We start from the raw sequence: 17428 nt of genomic DNA on the forward strand, positions 1-17428 counted from the left end.
GAATTCCTTAACTCACTTGTCCTTAACTGCATTTGTATTTCCAATCCCCTCACATAACTTTTCTGTGTACTCATTTATTATTTGTATTATTATTATTATTATTATTTTGAGATGGAGTTTTGCTCTTTTTTACCCAGGTTGGAGTGCAATGGCACAATCTCTGCTCACTGCAACCTCTGCCTCCCCAGTTCATCAATTCTCCTGCCTCAACCTCCCAAGTAGCTGGGATTACAGGTGCACGCCACCACACCCGGCTAATTTTGTGTTTTTAGTAGAGACAGGGTTTCGCCATGTTGGCCAGGCTGTTCTCAAACTCCTGACCTCAGGTGATCTGCCCGCCTCGGCCTGCCAAAGTGCTGGGATTACAGGCCTGAGCCACTATGCCCGGCTTTGTATTTTTAAATCATTGTTGGATAGTAGCACAAGTGTCAGTGGGCTCCATTTCATAGTCAAACTGTCTTACATGAACTAGGCCTCTTTTGCCCCTGAGGGCTCAATTTTAGGAAAAAAAAAACACTGAGTGATATAAGAAATTTCTCATGAGGCTTTGATGAATGCAGTTGTGAGGCTAGCTAAACAGATTAGCTATGCTGGTTGCTTCTGTGCTTGTGCTGAGGCTGAAGTCAGCAGGGTGGGTGGACTGGTGAGGAAGGGATAATGAAAAAAGAACAGGAGTGAGCATGAACAAACTGGAACCAACCAGTGAGAGAGGCTGGAATCCATGGCCATCTCAAAGCACCACCAAACCTCCAACTTTGATGATCTATGCCACCTGCAAGCGATGCTGGTTTTCTATGTCATAGAACTAAATATGCACTGGCCTAGGAGGTGGAGATGCTAGAGAAGGAGACGGAATGGCTGGAGAAGCCCCACGCTGGGTAGATGCCCCAGGGGTAGTACTTGGTGACTTAGGATTTGGAGAACGTGGAGGAGGAAATCCAGCATGCGCAGGGGCATGAGGGCTCAGCAGCTTCCCAAACCAACAGGAGCCATAGGTCAGGGACAACTTGGGACAACTGGTGCCCTGCTCTGACTTTCAGATGACAAAGAATTAAGATGATGCTCTTCTCCCCCTTTCCAACTCACACAAATTGTTTGTGGCCAGAACTACGCAGAGAAGGGAATTCAGGGAAATATAACCCCGATTCACTAACGTGACACAGTACTAATCCCTAAGAGCCGCTCAAAAGCTCTCATTCACCTTAACTGGACTCCAAATACACACTCGTGTGCAGTTATGCCCAAGTTTTCTACTGTCTTATATTTCAAAGTCCAACCTGGTGTCCCTTACACCTGATAATCCAACAACAAAGGTAAAAGTGTGAGATTTAGGGCAAGCCTGGATTTTAGTCCTGACTTGGCCTCTTCCCCACCATGTGACCATAGCTATATTTCTTTTCCTCCCTAAGTCTTAGTTGCCTATTTGTAAAATGTGGTTAACTATGGCTTACCCCACGAGGCTGTTGTGAGGATTAAGTGGGATACTGCCGTAAAGTCCTGAATATTTTATCTAGTAAATCATAAGTGATCCCGAAATGTTAGTGCAGTGGTGATACTAGGGGTATTATTTCAGCAGATAACCTTCCCTCTTATCTTAATAAATTGAGTTACTTCAAAATTGTTCCTCTGTATTGCAAAATTTTTCTTAACTCTACTCATTACCAACCATCTCACAGATAGAACATGTCGCTCTTTATTTCTAAAGGGAAATTCTTCCTGGTTGTGTAATTCTCATTTCTCTACCTTTATTTATTTGTCTTATAAATATTATTTATCGCATATTAGAATGTCAAGTAGGGACATTATATTGCTGAATGAAGTAGATGCTTCCTCCCCAATGTGGAGCTTAGCGATAACAAAGAAGAAAGCAGGGTATTTCCTATTGTGATAAGTTATATGAAGGAAATACATGGTACTGTGATAGTATATGATTTCTGGGCAGGCTGCTTCAGAGAGTGTGATCAGAAAAGATCTTTGGAAGAAGAGCACATTTGAAATGAGACTCTAGGTGTGAGGAGCATCCAGGCCAAGGACAATATAGACTGTATCCTGAATCTGACACTGACTTGATGAGTTCAGCAGCATTAATGGGGCATCTAATGAGGGAGCAGGGCAATGAGATGAGATTGCAGGTGAAGATGGAGCCAACCCATGTCTTGTAGGAATGGACGGAAGCCTTCCATCTGTCAAAGATCTCATTCTTACTAGGGCCTTCTCTTTTTTAAAATTGTCAGTATTCAGGTACACAACATGATATTTTGATATAATTACACATAGGAAAATTGTGACTATAGTCAAGTACATTAACATATCTATCATCTTGCATAGTTACCCTTGTGTGTGTGTGTGGTAAGAGCCCCTAAAAGCTACTCTCTTAGCGAATTTTCAGTATACAATATTATAATTATAATCCTCATGTTGTACATTAGATCTTTAGATGTATTTATCTTATATTTCTGCAGTTTTGTACCCTTTGACTTACAGCTCTCTTTTCTCCCCTACCCTGCCCACACCTGTCAGCCCTGATAACCACTGTTTCATTCTCTTTTCTATGTAATTGGCTTTTTTTTTTTTTTTTTTTTAAGATTCTATATATAAGTGAGACTATGCAGTATTTTCATTTCTGGGCCTGGCTTGTTTCACTTTGTATGATGTTCTCCATGTTCACCCATACTGTTGCAAATGGCATGATCTTGTTCTTTTTTAAGGTTACTATTGTTTTTAATTTATCTTTTTCCACTGGACACTTCACCCTATACACGTGGTAAAGTTTTTCATTCCAATTTCTTAACAATTATTTGATTCTGCTTTTTTTCTCAAACTGCTATGCTAACTGTTCCATTCCATTGAGGGCCAAACTTTTCAAAAGAAGTTTACAGTTGTTACTCCTCTCATTTATTGCCTAATCCATGGAGTCTGGGCATATTAGCCTTGTCTGTGTACTGAAAAATCTTTCTTGAAATGACCCTCCACTTGCTAAATCCAGTGGACTTTACTTGTTCTACATTTCTTTAGAATTTGCGGTTTATTGTGTGGTTCCCCTGTTGTGTCACTATTCTAAAGGAAACTTCCCCTTAGCTTTCAAGGTCCTGCTGTTCTGTCTCCTTTGAGTCAAATTTTTGCTTCTGTTCCCTAAGTATAGACATTTCCCAAGGCTGTGTTCTTGCTCACCTTTTCTACTCTTTCCTTATGTTCTTCTTTGTCTGTATCATCAAATGCTATGGCTTCAACTGTTATCTTTGCCTGGATAGTCACAAATCTGGATTTCTAGTCTTGATAATTCTCTTGCAATGTCATATTTCATTTCTAGAGCTGACTGGCTAGCTCTACCTGGAAGTCACTCAGGTACTGCCAACTAAATATGTGAAGAGGTAGATCATTATGTTTTCTACAAGAATCCGTCTTGGTTTCTTATTTTTATTTATACGGATGTTACCATCTGAAGATATATAGCTATCTCTAACTTCTTTTCTTTTCCCTCTTCTATATTCCTCACACGCAGCTTATCACCTTTCTTTAAATGCATGAGAAAAGCAAACCATCTTCCATTTTCTCCTGTATTTTTCCACCACAAAGTCTAACTTTCCCTGCATCATGCTCATCCTTTTTTCTTCCACCTGTTACAACCTCTTCAAGCACTTCCTACACTGGTTATCTTTCCTCTCTTCTGAACCTTCCCTCTATCTCCTGGATCATTTCTATGCAAATCCAAAAGGCTTTTACCTCCTCCATCTAGAAAAGGCAATAATAAATGACAAAACTTCAACAAAAACAAAATATATCCTTCCCTTGATCACACCTGTCTTTTCTGCATCCGTCCTATTTCTCTAGCCTTTATTTAAAGCGTAACTTCTAGAACTAGTTCTCTCTACAAACATGTCTCCAGTTCTTCACTTCCACTCACCCTCAACTTGTTAAAGTCTAGCTTTTGTCCTAAACTCCATTGAAACAGCTTTTGTCAAAACCCAATAACCTTCATGTGGTTGGTTATTGCCCTCACCCTACTCTTACCTTGTTGTTTACTTGGGACACTTACGTTGTTTGTGTTTTCCTTTTGGTAACAATTGCTTCCTTTTGCCTCTGGGACATTCCTTTGGGTTCTTGGTTTTCCTGTTATCACTTTAGCTGATGCGCATTAGGATTCAACAGTTATTGTTGTCAATATGTTTTTCATCATCTAGAAGTTTAGCACTTGATAATGCAGCAAAAAAAAAAAAAACCCTCAATATTTCCATAAAAGAATAACACAAGATTTCTGAGTCTATAATATATTTTCTCCCAGTAGTGGGTCATGTTTGAATATAAAGTCTTTTCTGTGCTGATATTCAGTTGAGGCAGATGATGAAACAGCTCAGTTGGGGGCATCAGGGAATTCATAAACCTGTGATAGAATCAAAGACTTGTTTAAGGCAGATGCAGTACATGGAAAAGTCATTAATGCCTTCAAAACGTAAGTTAAAAGTTATGAGTAATAAGAAATTCTTAAAGTCCTCTAGACAGTATGCTGAAATTTAGCATTCAGCAGTATTGTTGTACCTATTTTTTCCTTAGGGTGGCTTCTCATCCTTTTTTATTAACTCATGCATTGAAGGTATTTCTGAGCCCCTTACATGATAAGAACCTCAAAGAAAAATAGTCAGTCTCTGTTAGACATAAAGTTGGCAGGAGTAATTTTCCATTTCCCTCTAAGCCTTTCCATTTAAGAAGTTGTCTGAGTACAAAGCTAAGTTTCTTTTCTACTTGCTACAATTGTTCTATCTCATCATTACTTTCTGCTGTCATAATGCTCACTTTTAACCACACAAATTTGCTTTGTTTTTCAACCAAACACTATGTAATGAAAACAGCCAACTGGGGAAAGATAATTTGCAGAATTATTGCTTACGTTCACATTTTGACAAATAACTGTCTCACTCCTCTGAGTCTCCCATTTTTTTTTCCTCTTTTATCCCATTAAAAACTATTTGATTTATTACTTCTGGACAAAAGATAAATCATTTTTCGTGGTGTACTTTTAAATCAAAACCAAATAAGACAAAGTAGTTTCATAATATTTTATTCCAGACTTACTTATCTCCATAACCTTTAGCTTAGCCCTGTCAGGAGTGATATGTCAATGATATCCTTTCATACAGTATTTATTCCCTGTAATTTCCCATCTTCTTTTATTTGTGGAAAGTGACAAAAAGTGCCAAAGAAAATGTCCAGTAAATCCCACTGTGATTCAATCTTCCAGTTGCTATTTGATTTACTCTCTTTAATTCACATTTTATTATAGTACCTATCCTCTCCCTGATTACTACTAAAGGTGGAACAAAACCATAACTTCTTGGCTTGACATTGAAGAATTTTTAAAATTTAATACCAATAGTGAATATTGTTTTATTTTTCTGCCCAGCCTCCTTCTTTTCTTCTACTACTGGTAGTGTAAAGTATTCCCTTTGGGATACTAATTTTCTTCATCTTTCAGCCAATGTAGTAACAAAACACAGTTGACTTTGCTACCAGCTTCCGGGTGCATATGTGACTCAGTCTTGGCCCATCAAAACATCACATCCTCGGGTCTCAATGTTTATTCTAGGAATGGGTCAAAGATTCAATCAGAACTTATCAAAACCGATTGTGAGACTTTTGGAGGAGAGATTACTTTCTTAATCCATGAACTTGGGTTTCGAAATGTAAACCTTGAAGCTTTTACTAGCCATCTTACCATCATGAGGGAAAAAATTATGTTTAAGAATGAGACCAATAGAGAGAAAAGCAGATAACAGAGATGGGTAGAAACAAGGCTTGGTTTTGATGACACGGACTTAGGTTCTTGATCAAGCCATGCCTGAAAGTGCAAAACTCTGAATTTTTTTATTTACATGAGGTAATATATTCTCTGTGTATCTTTTTTATTTCAGTTTTTACTAAATTTCTACCAATTGCTACTAAAAGTATTAGCCCAGCATTTATCCAAACATTCATATCTCAAAATTCTACTCCATGGAATACTTGTTTTTCAAATGTTTAAAACATTTTTAAACACATCATTGACTTCTCTAACTCAAATATTCTACCATTATGAGATTTTCCTTTCATTTTGGATTATTTATTGTGCTTTTGGATTATTTATTTTCTTCCTGAATTCCTGCTACCTAAATTTAAGATGCAAATAAATTTACATTATAAAAGTTATTTATGTTGTATAGTCTTGTAAGATCCTTCTAACATTGTTATTAGCTATCACTTACATACTGCGCTATTGGACAGCATTTATAACTTGTACTGGTTCTAACACTATCATATATGCTGTTTAACTACTATATCTTTTATTTTGTTCTATCCTCTGTTACAAGGAAGAATGCCTTACCTAGAAAAGCTCAGTGAACATACTTCAGCCTGTAAAATTATGTGTATGAAATGTGTTCATTGGTGGGAGATTCTAAACCAGAAATTTCAAACTTAAATACTCACAGGGACCAGGCAACATAAAAGTGTAAAGTTAACATCAGACCATAGTTGCTAAGTTCTTGTACTACGTCCAGCCTCAACAGTGGCTTAGTCACATTGACTTTTCAAACCGATTGCCCCTTAAAATATGAAAGCTGTGTGCCAGCCAACAACAATGGCCAGACCAAACACAGTGCTTACCTAATGTAGCCACTGGGCTGATGGCCAACGTCTTAGTTGAAGGAGTCCATTACTCCTCTAGATTTCAGTTGTGAATGCTGCACTTTTAATGTTGTTTGTGTCCTTACACCCCCTATACACAAACATACACACACACACACCCACACACACACAGTCACTATTTGAAGGAATTGACATGTTAATTTATTTGATTGTGGTAATCATTTTCACATTGTATTCTTATGTCAAATCATTACACTGTATATCTTCAACATGTCAAATTTTTATTTGTCAATTATGCCTCAGTAAAGTTGAAAAAAATATTTTGTAGACACGCACCTTCTACCCCAGATAATTAGTAATATCATATCATGAATATCCATCCCACTGCAGAAATAGTTTACATCTTCTATACATCTAAAGAGTCAATCATAATTAAAAATGTTTTTGTGTGAGGGATTATTAAATAATTTAACTTGCAAAGAATTTAAAATAGAATTGTTATATTAAAACAAGCATGGATATATTATAAAGTAGATTATAATTTTTATAGGAATTTACATGAACAAATTTAAGCAGACTTTTTTTTTTTTTTTTTTTTTTTTTTCAGATGGAGTCTTGCTCTGTCACCCAGGCTGGAGTGCAGTGGCGCAATCTCGGCTCACTGCAAGCTCCGCCTCCTGGGCTCACGCCATTCTCCTGCCTCAGCCTCCTGAGTAGCTGGGACTACAGACGTCCACCACCACGCCCGGCTAATTTTTTTGTATTTTTAGTAGAGACGGGGTTTCACCCTGTTAACTGGGATGGTCTCAGTTTTCTGACCTCGTGATCCGCCCGCCTCGGCCTCCCAAAGTGCTGGGATTACAGGCGTGAGCCACCGCGCCCGGCCTAAGCAGACTCTTAAACCTAATTCCGGCCGGGCGCGGTGGCTCACGCTTGTAATCCCAACAATCACGATCAGGCCACCACGGTGAAACCCTCTCTACTAAAAAACAAAAATTACCGGCGTGGTGGCGGGCCCTGTATCCCACTAAGAATGACGTGAACCCGGGAGCCGGAGCTTGCAGTGAGCCGAGATTGCGCCACTGCACTCCAGCCTGGGCGACAAAGCAAGACTCCGTCTGAAAAAAAAAAAAAAAAAAAAAACCTAATTCCTCATTTAAAAAAAGTCTGTACCTCCTTCCTCCCAATAAAACAAAACATCCAATCAAACTAAAAGAAGTTACTAAGCGTGTATGTTCTCCTCTCTCTATTAGGCTCTTTTGGTGAAACTATCGAGAAACACTATTCTAAAATGATTTCTTTTCCTAGGACATTTCAAAAGTATGCAGATATTTGTGGAATTAGAAGCTCTGTCTAATTTATTTTTTAAAACCATTGCTATCTGTAGGCAGTTCAACAAACAAGTATTGTTTGTCTCCCCTATACCAATAACTGTGTTAAATGCTGAAGAATTACAATATAAACAGCCCCTGGAACTGGAGAAATAACAGTTGCTTGGGGGAAGGGAATAAGTGAACTTAGTAGACTTGTCCCCATCCTGGGTTTAACATTCACATTTTTACATACACAGGAGGTACTATACTGGGAAGTTCATGTCAAGGAAGGCCTTTACAGTCTGGCTGAGGCTTAGGTTTGAATTTTATGCATGGCTAGTCATTGAATGTAGTTGTCCTCCCACTGTTTATAGCTCTCTCCTGCCATAATTTATTGTATTTCATGAGTAAAATGAGGTGCTTTGGGGCATTATTGAATGTGCTGATTGCCGAGGTCTCAGAATATATCCATCAAAAATGTCAGGGGTTTTCTCTACAGAGATTTGATGAGCAGTTTGAATACTTTAAGGACACTTATGACTTTTAGAGATTTATATAGTCTTATAAAGCATGAATGTTTCTCTCCCCATGAAAAATGAGAAAAGCTCAAGTCCCATCTATCCATCTCCTGCATTGTATTTATTTTTGTCTAAATATCCGCAAGTTTTCCCCAAGGTGTTAGATTTTTTTTTTTAATAGCCTGGGGGAAGGTGTCTTAAAATCCTGCTGCCTGTGGTTTGAGAAGCTACCTCACCTGGCTCAGTCTTCATTTGCAGTTGCGGCCGGTTCTAGTCTAGGTTTCCACAGTTGTACATACGTGTGTGTTTACTTTATTAAATGAAGAAATAAAATGAATCTTCTTTATGTGGGAAAATCCTTTCTGTGATCATTCCAGTGGTGAGAATGGGGTACAGATTCCCAGGAATTCTGAGGCTTTACTGATAAATATTAATTAAGCATATCGATTGAATGCCCGCCATGTGTTGTGGGCTAAGAAAAAGGCAATGAGATTTATACGTAAGATGCAGTCATTCCCACACCAGTCAGAATGGCTGTTGTCACAAAGTCAGATAATAACAGATGCTGGCCAGGTTGCAAAGAAAAGAGAATGCTTATACACTGTTGGGAGGGTAAATTCATTCAACCATTGTGTAAGACAGTATGGTGATTCCTTAAAGATTTAAAAACAGAAATACCATTCGGCCCAGTAATCCCATTACTGGGTATATACCCCCAAAATATAAATTGTTCTCTTATAAAGACACACACACATGTATGTTCACTGCAGCACTATTCACAACAGCAAAGACATGGAATCAACCTAAATGCCTGCCAATGATAGACTAGATAAAGAAAATGTGGTACATTATACTATGGAATACTATGTAGCCATAAAAAAGAGCAAGATCACTTCCTTTGCAGGGACGTGGAAGGAGCTGGAGGCCATTATCCTTAGCAAACTAACGCATGAACAGAAATCCAAATACCTCATATTCTCACTCAAAAGTGGGAGCTAAAAGATAAGAACACATGGACACATAGAGGGGAACAGCACACACTGGGGCCTATCAGAGGCTGGAGGGTGGGAGGAGAGAGAGGATCAGGAAAAATAACCAATAAGTACTGGGCTTAATACGTGGGTGATGAAATAATCTGTACAACAAACCCCCATGACACAAGTTTACCTATATAACAAACCTGCACATGTACCCCTGAACTTAAAATAAAGGTTAGGGAAAAAGAAACATAAAACCATGCAGTCACACTTCCCAAGGAATGAATGGATGGATGTGACTATCCACAATGCTATGTGCAATCTTACTGCTTTTACTAGGGAATTTTTCTTACCTGTCTTCCCCAAGGGTTTGAAAAATTTTCTCAGTACATATAGTTTGAAGGACAGGGGCATTGCAGTTATAAGCTAACTTTAAATCTCAACTCTGTCATTTTGTTAGCCATTTTTAAACCTTTGTGATCCTGTTTCCTTATTAGTAAACTGGTGTTGATTATGGCACCAGTATCGAAAGAATAAAATTGATAGGCCAGGCATGGTGATCACGCCTGTAATCCCACGCCTGTAATCCCTCCCAGCACTTTGGGAGGCTGAGGCGGGCAGATCACGAGGTCAGGAGATCCAGACCATCCTGGCTAACACGGTGAAACCCTGTCTCTACTAAAAATACAAAAAATTAGCTGGGCGTGGTGGCGGGCGCCTGTAGTCCCTGCTACTCCAGAGGCTGAGGTGGGAGAATGGAGTGAACCTGGGAGGCGGAGCTTGCAGTGAGCCGAGATCACGCCGCTGCACTCCAGCCTGGGTGACAGAGCGAGACTCCATTCCAAAAAAAAAAAAAAGAATGAAATTGATAATAATTAAATGTAAAACATGAAAGTAAAATAACTCATTAAGTGCTTGGCACTTAATAGGGAAAATGCATCAATCTCACTCATTTTCTCTGACAGTCTTGTTTAAAATCACGGAATGAACTGTTAAAATACGTAATAGATCACAGATACTTTTTTGATAGAGTTAAATACTATTTCCACATTATTCCTCAATTCACATACCACAGTATAAATAAAGATCATTTTAACTCTAAATAGTGTATGTATTGAAAATACTGTATTTACCCATTTGAGCTTTGTACCTACTACCACTTTCTCATTCTGCTCAGGGTCAGTTTATTGGTCCTGTCTTTGTTGTACCTGGATGGATGCTGTCTGCTTTGGATTTAATACTTTCTCTATTTTGATTGAAAATAAATTGCCACGCAAGCACCATTTATAGATAGGAACCTAATAATCTCAAAAACTACATTTATTTTAGTTACTCCCTGTGAACTCTCATAGCACATTCTTGATAGCACTGGTATACTCTGAACAGTATATTTCTTTTTTTTTTTTTTTTTTTTTTTTTTTTTTTTTTTTTTTTTTTGAGATGGAGTCTCCCTCTGTCGCCCAGGCTGGAGTGCAGTGGCGCAATCTGGGCTACTGCAAGCTCTGCCTCCCGGGTTCACGCCATTCTCCTGCCTCAGCCTCTCCGAGTAGCTGGGACTACAGGCGCCCGCCACCACGCCCGGCTAATTTTTTTGTATTTTTAGTAGAGACAGGGTTTCACCGTGGTCTCGATCTCCTGACCTCGTGATCCACCCGCCTCGGCCTCCCAAAGTGCTGGGATTACAAGCGTGAGCCACCGCGCCTGGCCTGAACAGTATATTTCTTAAAAATATCATTAAGGCCGGGTGCGGTGGCTCACGCCTGTAATCCCAACACTTTGGGAAGCTGAGGTGGGCAGATCACGAGGTCAAGAGATTGAGACCATCCTGGCTAACACAGTGAAACCCTGTCTCTACTAAAAATCCAAAAATTAGCCAGGCGAGGTGGCAGGTGCCTGTAGTCCCAGCTACCGGGGAGGCTGAGGCAGGAGAATGACGTGAACCCTGGGGGACAGAGCCTGCAGTGAGCCGAGATCGCACCACCGCACTCCAGCCTGGGCGACAGCGAGACTCCTTCTCAAAAAAAAAAAAAAAAAAAAATCATTAACTGGTGTTTCTGAGTAAGTAAATAACATAAGGCCACTATAAAATGAGATATGGAAGACACAATAATATAAATATATATGTAAAAGTATGTTTACAGTGCTGGGTGTAGGGGCGAAACAAAAGGGAAAACATTGAAAGCAAGTTAAATATCTGTGAATAGGGGAATTATTGAAAGCACGGCAGTTCATTCATGCAATGGAACATGGAAAGCATCACAATACAGGGACTTTCCTGTGTTGATGGTGTAGCGCCCAGGCTATAAGAATTCCCCAACCGTAGTAACAGTCATTAAATTCACTATTTTTTTGTGATTATTAAAATTAATGAGTTAAATCTGTTATCTTTTGACCTGGAATAATGTCCACAAAAGTGAGAGAAGTATGTTGCATAAAAACATAAAAACAAAGCAAAGAATCCCTTATATTTCATAAATGATTGTAGAGGTTTGTATTAGTGTGTCCGGAATTGGTGGGTTCTTGGTCTCACTGACTTCAAAAATGAAGCCGTGGACCCTCGCGGTGGGTGTTACAGTTCTAAAGGCAGTGTGTCCGGAGTTTATTCCTTCTGATGTTCAGATGTGTTCGGAGTTTCTTCTTTCTGGTGGGTTTGTGGTCTCGCTGGCTCAGGAGTGAAACTGCAGACCTTCGCAGGGAGTGTTACAGCTCATAAGGCGGCGTGTCTGGAGTTGTTCGTTCCTCCCGGTGGGCTCGTGGTCTCACTGGCTTCAGGAGTGAAGCTGCAGACCTTTGCAGTGAGTGTTACAGCTCATAAGAGCAGTGTGGACCCAAAGAGTGAGCAGTAGTAAGATTTATTGCAAAGAGCGAAAGAACAAAGCTTCCACAGTGTGGAAGGAGACCCGAGCACGTTGCCACTGCTGGCTCGGGCAGCCTGCTTTTATTCTCTTATCTGGCCCCACCCACGTCCTGCTGATTGGTAGAGCCCAGAGGTCTGTTTTGACAGGGCACTGATTGGTGCGTTTACCATCCCTGAGCTAGACATAAAAGTTCGCCACGTCCCCATCAGACACGTCCCCATTAGATCAGTTAGATACGGAGTATGGACACAAAAGTTCTCCAAGGCCCCACCAGAGCAGCCAGACACAGAGTGTCGATTGGTGCATCCACAAACCTCGAGCTAGACACAGGGTGCTGATTGGCGTGTTTACAATCCCTGAGCTACACATAAAAGTTCACATCTCCACCAGACTCAGGAGCCCAGCTGGCTTCACCCAGTGGATCCTGTACCGGGGCTGCAGGTGGAGCTGCCTGCCAGTCCCGCGCCGTCCGCTTGCACTCCTCAGCCCTTGGGTGGTTGATAGCACTGGGCGCTGTGGAGCAGGGGGTGGCGCTCGTCGGGGAGGCTTGGGCAGCACAGGAGCCCATGGAGGGGGCGGGAGGCTTAGGCATGTCGCGCTGCAGGTCCCGAGCCCTGCCCCTCGGGAAGGCAGCTAAGGTCTGGTGAGAAATCGAGCACAGTGCTGGTGGGTCGGCACTGCTGGGGGACCCAGTACACCCTCTGCAGCTGCTGGCCTGGGTGCTAAGCCCCTCATTGCCCGGGGCCAGCAGGGCCGGCAGGCTGCTCTGAGTAGGGCGGGGTGGGGGGGCCGCCAAGCCACGCCCACCCGGAACTCCAGCTGGCCGGCAAGCGCCGCGCGCAGCCCAGGTTCCGGCTCGCGCCTCTCCCTCCACACCTCCCTGCAAGCTGAGGGAGCCGGCTCCCGCCTTGGCCAGCCCAGAAAGGGTCTCCCACAGTGCAGCAGTGGGCTGAAGGGCTCCTCAAGTGCCGCCAAAGTGGGAGCCCAGGCAGAGGAGGCACCGCAAGCGAGGGCTGTGAGAACTGCCAGCACGCTGTCACCTCTCATTAGAATGATAAAAGGTATTGAAATATACACACCAGAATGTTAAATTGGTTGGTGGGCATGAAGAGGAGGTAGAGATGTTAAGGAGATACAGAGTTTTTTAAAATATGAAAAAAAAAAACAAAGCTTAACTTTCTTGGTCAATAAAAATGAAGAAAGTTAAGTTCAATTATGAATTTTTTTCATACATATGAAGCTGTGATATTTAGATGGAAAAAGACAAAACACGAACAACAGAAACTCAAGACTTTATTTGGTAAAGGGGTTGTAAGCGACTGTTGTCTAGAATTAATTATTTAACTGTTTTTGGAATGGTGTTTTGCATTATTTAGAAGGAGAAAAAAGTATAAAAAATAAAATATATATAGTCTAACAATTCCATTATAAACACCGACCACATTGCTTATTTCCTTCCCATTGCTCAGTTGTTTACTTCCTTCTTTCCTTCCTTCTCAATTCTGCTCCTTTTTCCCCTTCTTTTCCTTTCCTTTCTTTTCTCCCCATTTGTGTTCATTTCCTTTTCTCTTCTCCTTCTTTTCTTCATCTATCTACTTACTTTTGTAAGATTATATTGGTATAATGGAAACATTTTAATATAATGTTTAATATCTTTTAAAACAGGATTTTGTGTTGCCACTATATTCCCATTATATGGAGACACCCTAAGTTGTTAACCTTCTTTGGTTTGAACATTGGCTTCTATCATTTTGTAGTGAATTTCTGTCGTTTTGCATATGACCATGATTATCCTCAAGACAGAGTGACAGTCTAATTTATCTTTGGGTTTTGTCTTTGTCCTTCCAAAATAGTAACAGTATACACTAAGTACTCAATGTTAGTTTTTCTGACTGAAGAAATAAGTTGGCTTGTTTTCCTGCCTTGAATGTTAACTATATCTAACATGAAGATCGGTTATGGAATTCACCAATTAGCATTGTGTTTACATGTTTACATGTATTTACATCTATTAAGAACAGTGCTTTTGGAAGAAAGTAATATTCCTCTGCTTTAATTAAAGATATGCATGATTTCAGTAAAGAATGTTTCTGTTTCTTTAAGTGTACCTTAATATTATAGGCCTTATATTTTACCAGAAGGACCCGATTTAAAACAAAAGTTGAATGCTCTGTAACCTATAATCAACCGACACACAGTCTATCAAAATAGCAAAATATCATTTCTTTCCTATGGAAATATATAAGGTTCTAATTTACAAATCTGTATGTTTATGTTATCAACATGAGCTTGTATCTTGTCTTTGTGTGTGTGGGTGTGTGTTTCTTAACATTCACCATTTTTACTGAAAGGCAAGTGGCAACTCTTATTTGCCAAGAAAAGATGACAAAAAAATAAAGAAATGCTTTCACATTAAAGGGAGAATTTGCAGTAGCAGAAAATTATTAGCTGAGAAAAAATATTAAAATAAGCTTATTACTTGAGCCATGTTTTTTACTATGAAAGTGAAAAGTTAGAAATCATTATTTTAAAACTTTCACAAGGAATAAAACATTTATGCATATAGTCAGGGATTTGAGGTCTGAATTATTCAGAGTATTTATCTGTATAGTTCATATTCCGTGGATATTGGCTCACATCTCTATTTTGCCTGATAAAGATTTCATTTTCAGTTTGACCACATTGAACTGGGTACTATGCATTCAAAAGGTTGTTACATCTCATTTTTGCAGAAAAAGAATGAAATAATGGAAAACTTATTGACATACATAATAAGTGCAAACCAAAGACTGTATAGGCATTATTATATAAAAAGTTCATGCCCAGAGAGAAATTAGAGCAGGATACAGTTCCTCAGGGCAAGGAACTGCTAACTATACACCCAGCTCTGTGACATTTAGCATTCTGTGGCCAACCAAAAATAATGATAATAATAGTATTGCCAGTTTTAATTAAGTCGCAAGTGAAATGTTAGTCATTCCAGTTTCTCAGAACTTTTGTGCTGTGTATATGTTTCCATTGTTTATTGTTTTATGATTCTCCTGTAGATTGGCAAATGGCAATACCTGAAATTGCAGGATTAGTCCGGCTGCAATGATATAATGCATGTGTCTATACTTTATAAAATGCAGAGTGTTGTAAACATTTAGACATTGTCACTTCTTATCATTGCATGTATCATACAAGTATATAATCCAGATATTGTGGAAAGTCCCAAGCCAACATCTGTAGTCATTTTAAATGTATGGAGACTATTAACACTTCCAAATATAATTCCCTCTGGATGAGACGCAAATCGCTTAAAAAGAACCAGTGACTACTTAATACCCCAGCAAAAAAAGACAATGAGTAAAACTTTTCTGTGGGCATCACTTTACCATTGTTTCCAAAGCTAATAGAAAGATCCTCAAATGCATACTTTTACATACTAATATGTTGTATTTCACATTATAAACTAGACCCAGCATATATGTTTAAGCATTAGGTGCTGTATCTAATCCAAGTATACTTAATTACTAAATTGAAATTAATTCAAAAAATTATGTGAATAAGCATGAAAATATTTGAGAATTTACATATTCCCCATTTCAGCGACCGTTAGCCAAACTCAGATTTAGCTGCCAAGCTTATCCCACTTTTTGTTCTCTCCCTCTTTCTTAATATCTTCCATGAAGTTTCTTGAAACTTATTAATCTTATCAGTAGGAGACCATATCAGTCTTCTTACTTATTAACTAAAATGGGTCAGCTACAAAGTTAACTTTTGCTAGATTCTGTAATCTAAACTTGATGTAAAGAACAAAAATAAGGCTTTCTATATTTATAGCCCACTTATTTTCAGTTTGGAGAAACATGGAGAACTGTTCAGAAACCAATGGTCAGCTAATTGTGCAAACACTAAACTTTTCAAAAGAAAACTTACTTAGGAAAGAAAATAAATGTTTAAGAAACTAAATTGGATAAATATATAAAATTTTTCCAGGTATTTAACTATAATAGTTTCTCTACATATCTTTTCCTGTGAATTTTCTTTGGAAAGCTGACTTTAAGTACACAAAATTAAGATGAATTGTTGATTCTGTCTTCAGTTAACACGATAGTATTTTGTCTCAGACTCATGAACTGACAAAGAAAGCAGATAATCCTCGGTTGATTTACAGAGCAACAGCTATCTTTGCAACCAGAGGGTTAGAAGTAAAAAGTAAAAAAAATCTTATCTTAAATAATAAGACTCCCTACATATTTGCAGAATAAATAAAAATGAAATATCTGCAGAGAGGACCTAAATTCCCAGCCACAATATCCATGTTTTTGGGTATCATTCCGCTGTTGATACTATCTGTAGTCTTTCCACACTTGCTTAGCTTGTCATCAATTTCCTTCACTAGTTTGAAACCTGCTTCAGAAACAGACGTGTACCAATGAAGGCACGATTACATGTGAAAGGCTGGACTGTGAATAGCACAAAAAATACTATTTTTGGTGGGGGCAGAGACAAATAATTATTTTTTGTTATAGTCACAAACCAAGTGGATGGTGCCCAATTAGTAATGCTGTTGGTCATGATTTTGATTTTATAAATATAGGACCAGATTTCTAGGTGTATGTTGTATTCTTTGCTCAGGCTAGAGAGTAAAGAAAAGGAAGTGGGGTAATTCCCTATTTCTTTTTATTTATTTTTTAAGTGGTGTTGGTATGTAACAGTTGTACATATTTTGAGGGTACATGTGACATTTTGATACCTGTATATGTTGTGTAATGATCAAATTAGGGTGATTTGGATATCTTATCACCTCCAACATTTGTCTTTTCTTTGTCTTGGGAACATTACAATTCTTCTGGCTATTTTGAAATATAAAATAAGCTATTGTTAACTATAACTTCACTAATATACTATCGAATACTAGAACTTATTTTTTCTATCTAATTGTATTTTTGTACCGATGAACCAATTTCTTTTCATCCAACTTCCCTTCTTCTTTGTCTTCTACCGATCCTAAGTCTAATTTGACCGCTTTTCTGCCAATCCTCTATTTAAAAAAGAAAGAACTCAAGAAGTATCAAAAGGAGTGTTCAGCATCCCACGGATTTGGGGGAGATTTTTGTGTCCATTGCTTACCTTCAGGTGGCCAGCAAAGCCAACCA

This window comes from Hylobates moloch, unplaced genomic scaffold (assembly GCF_009828535.3).
Source record: "Hylobates moloch isolate HMO894 unplaced genomic scaffold, HMol_V3 SCAFFOLD_4, whole genome shotgun sequence".
Classification (NCBI taxonomy): Eukaryota; Metazoa; Chordata; class Mammalia; order Primates; family Hylobatidae; genus Hylobates; species Hylobates moloch.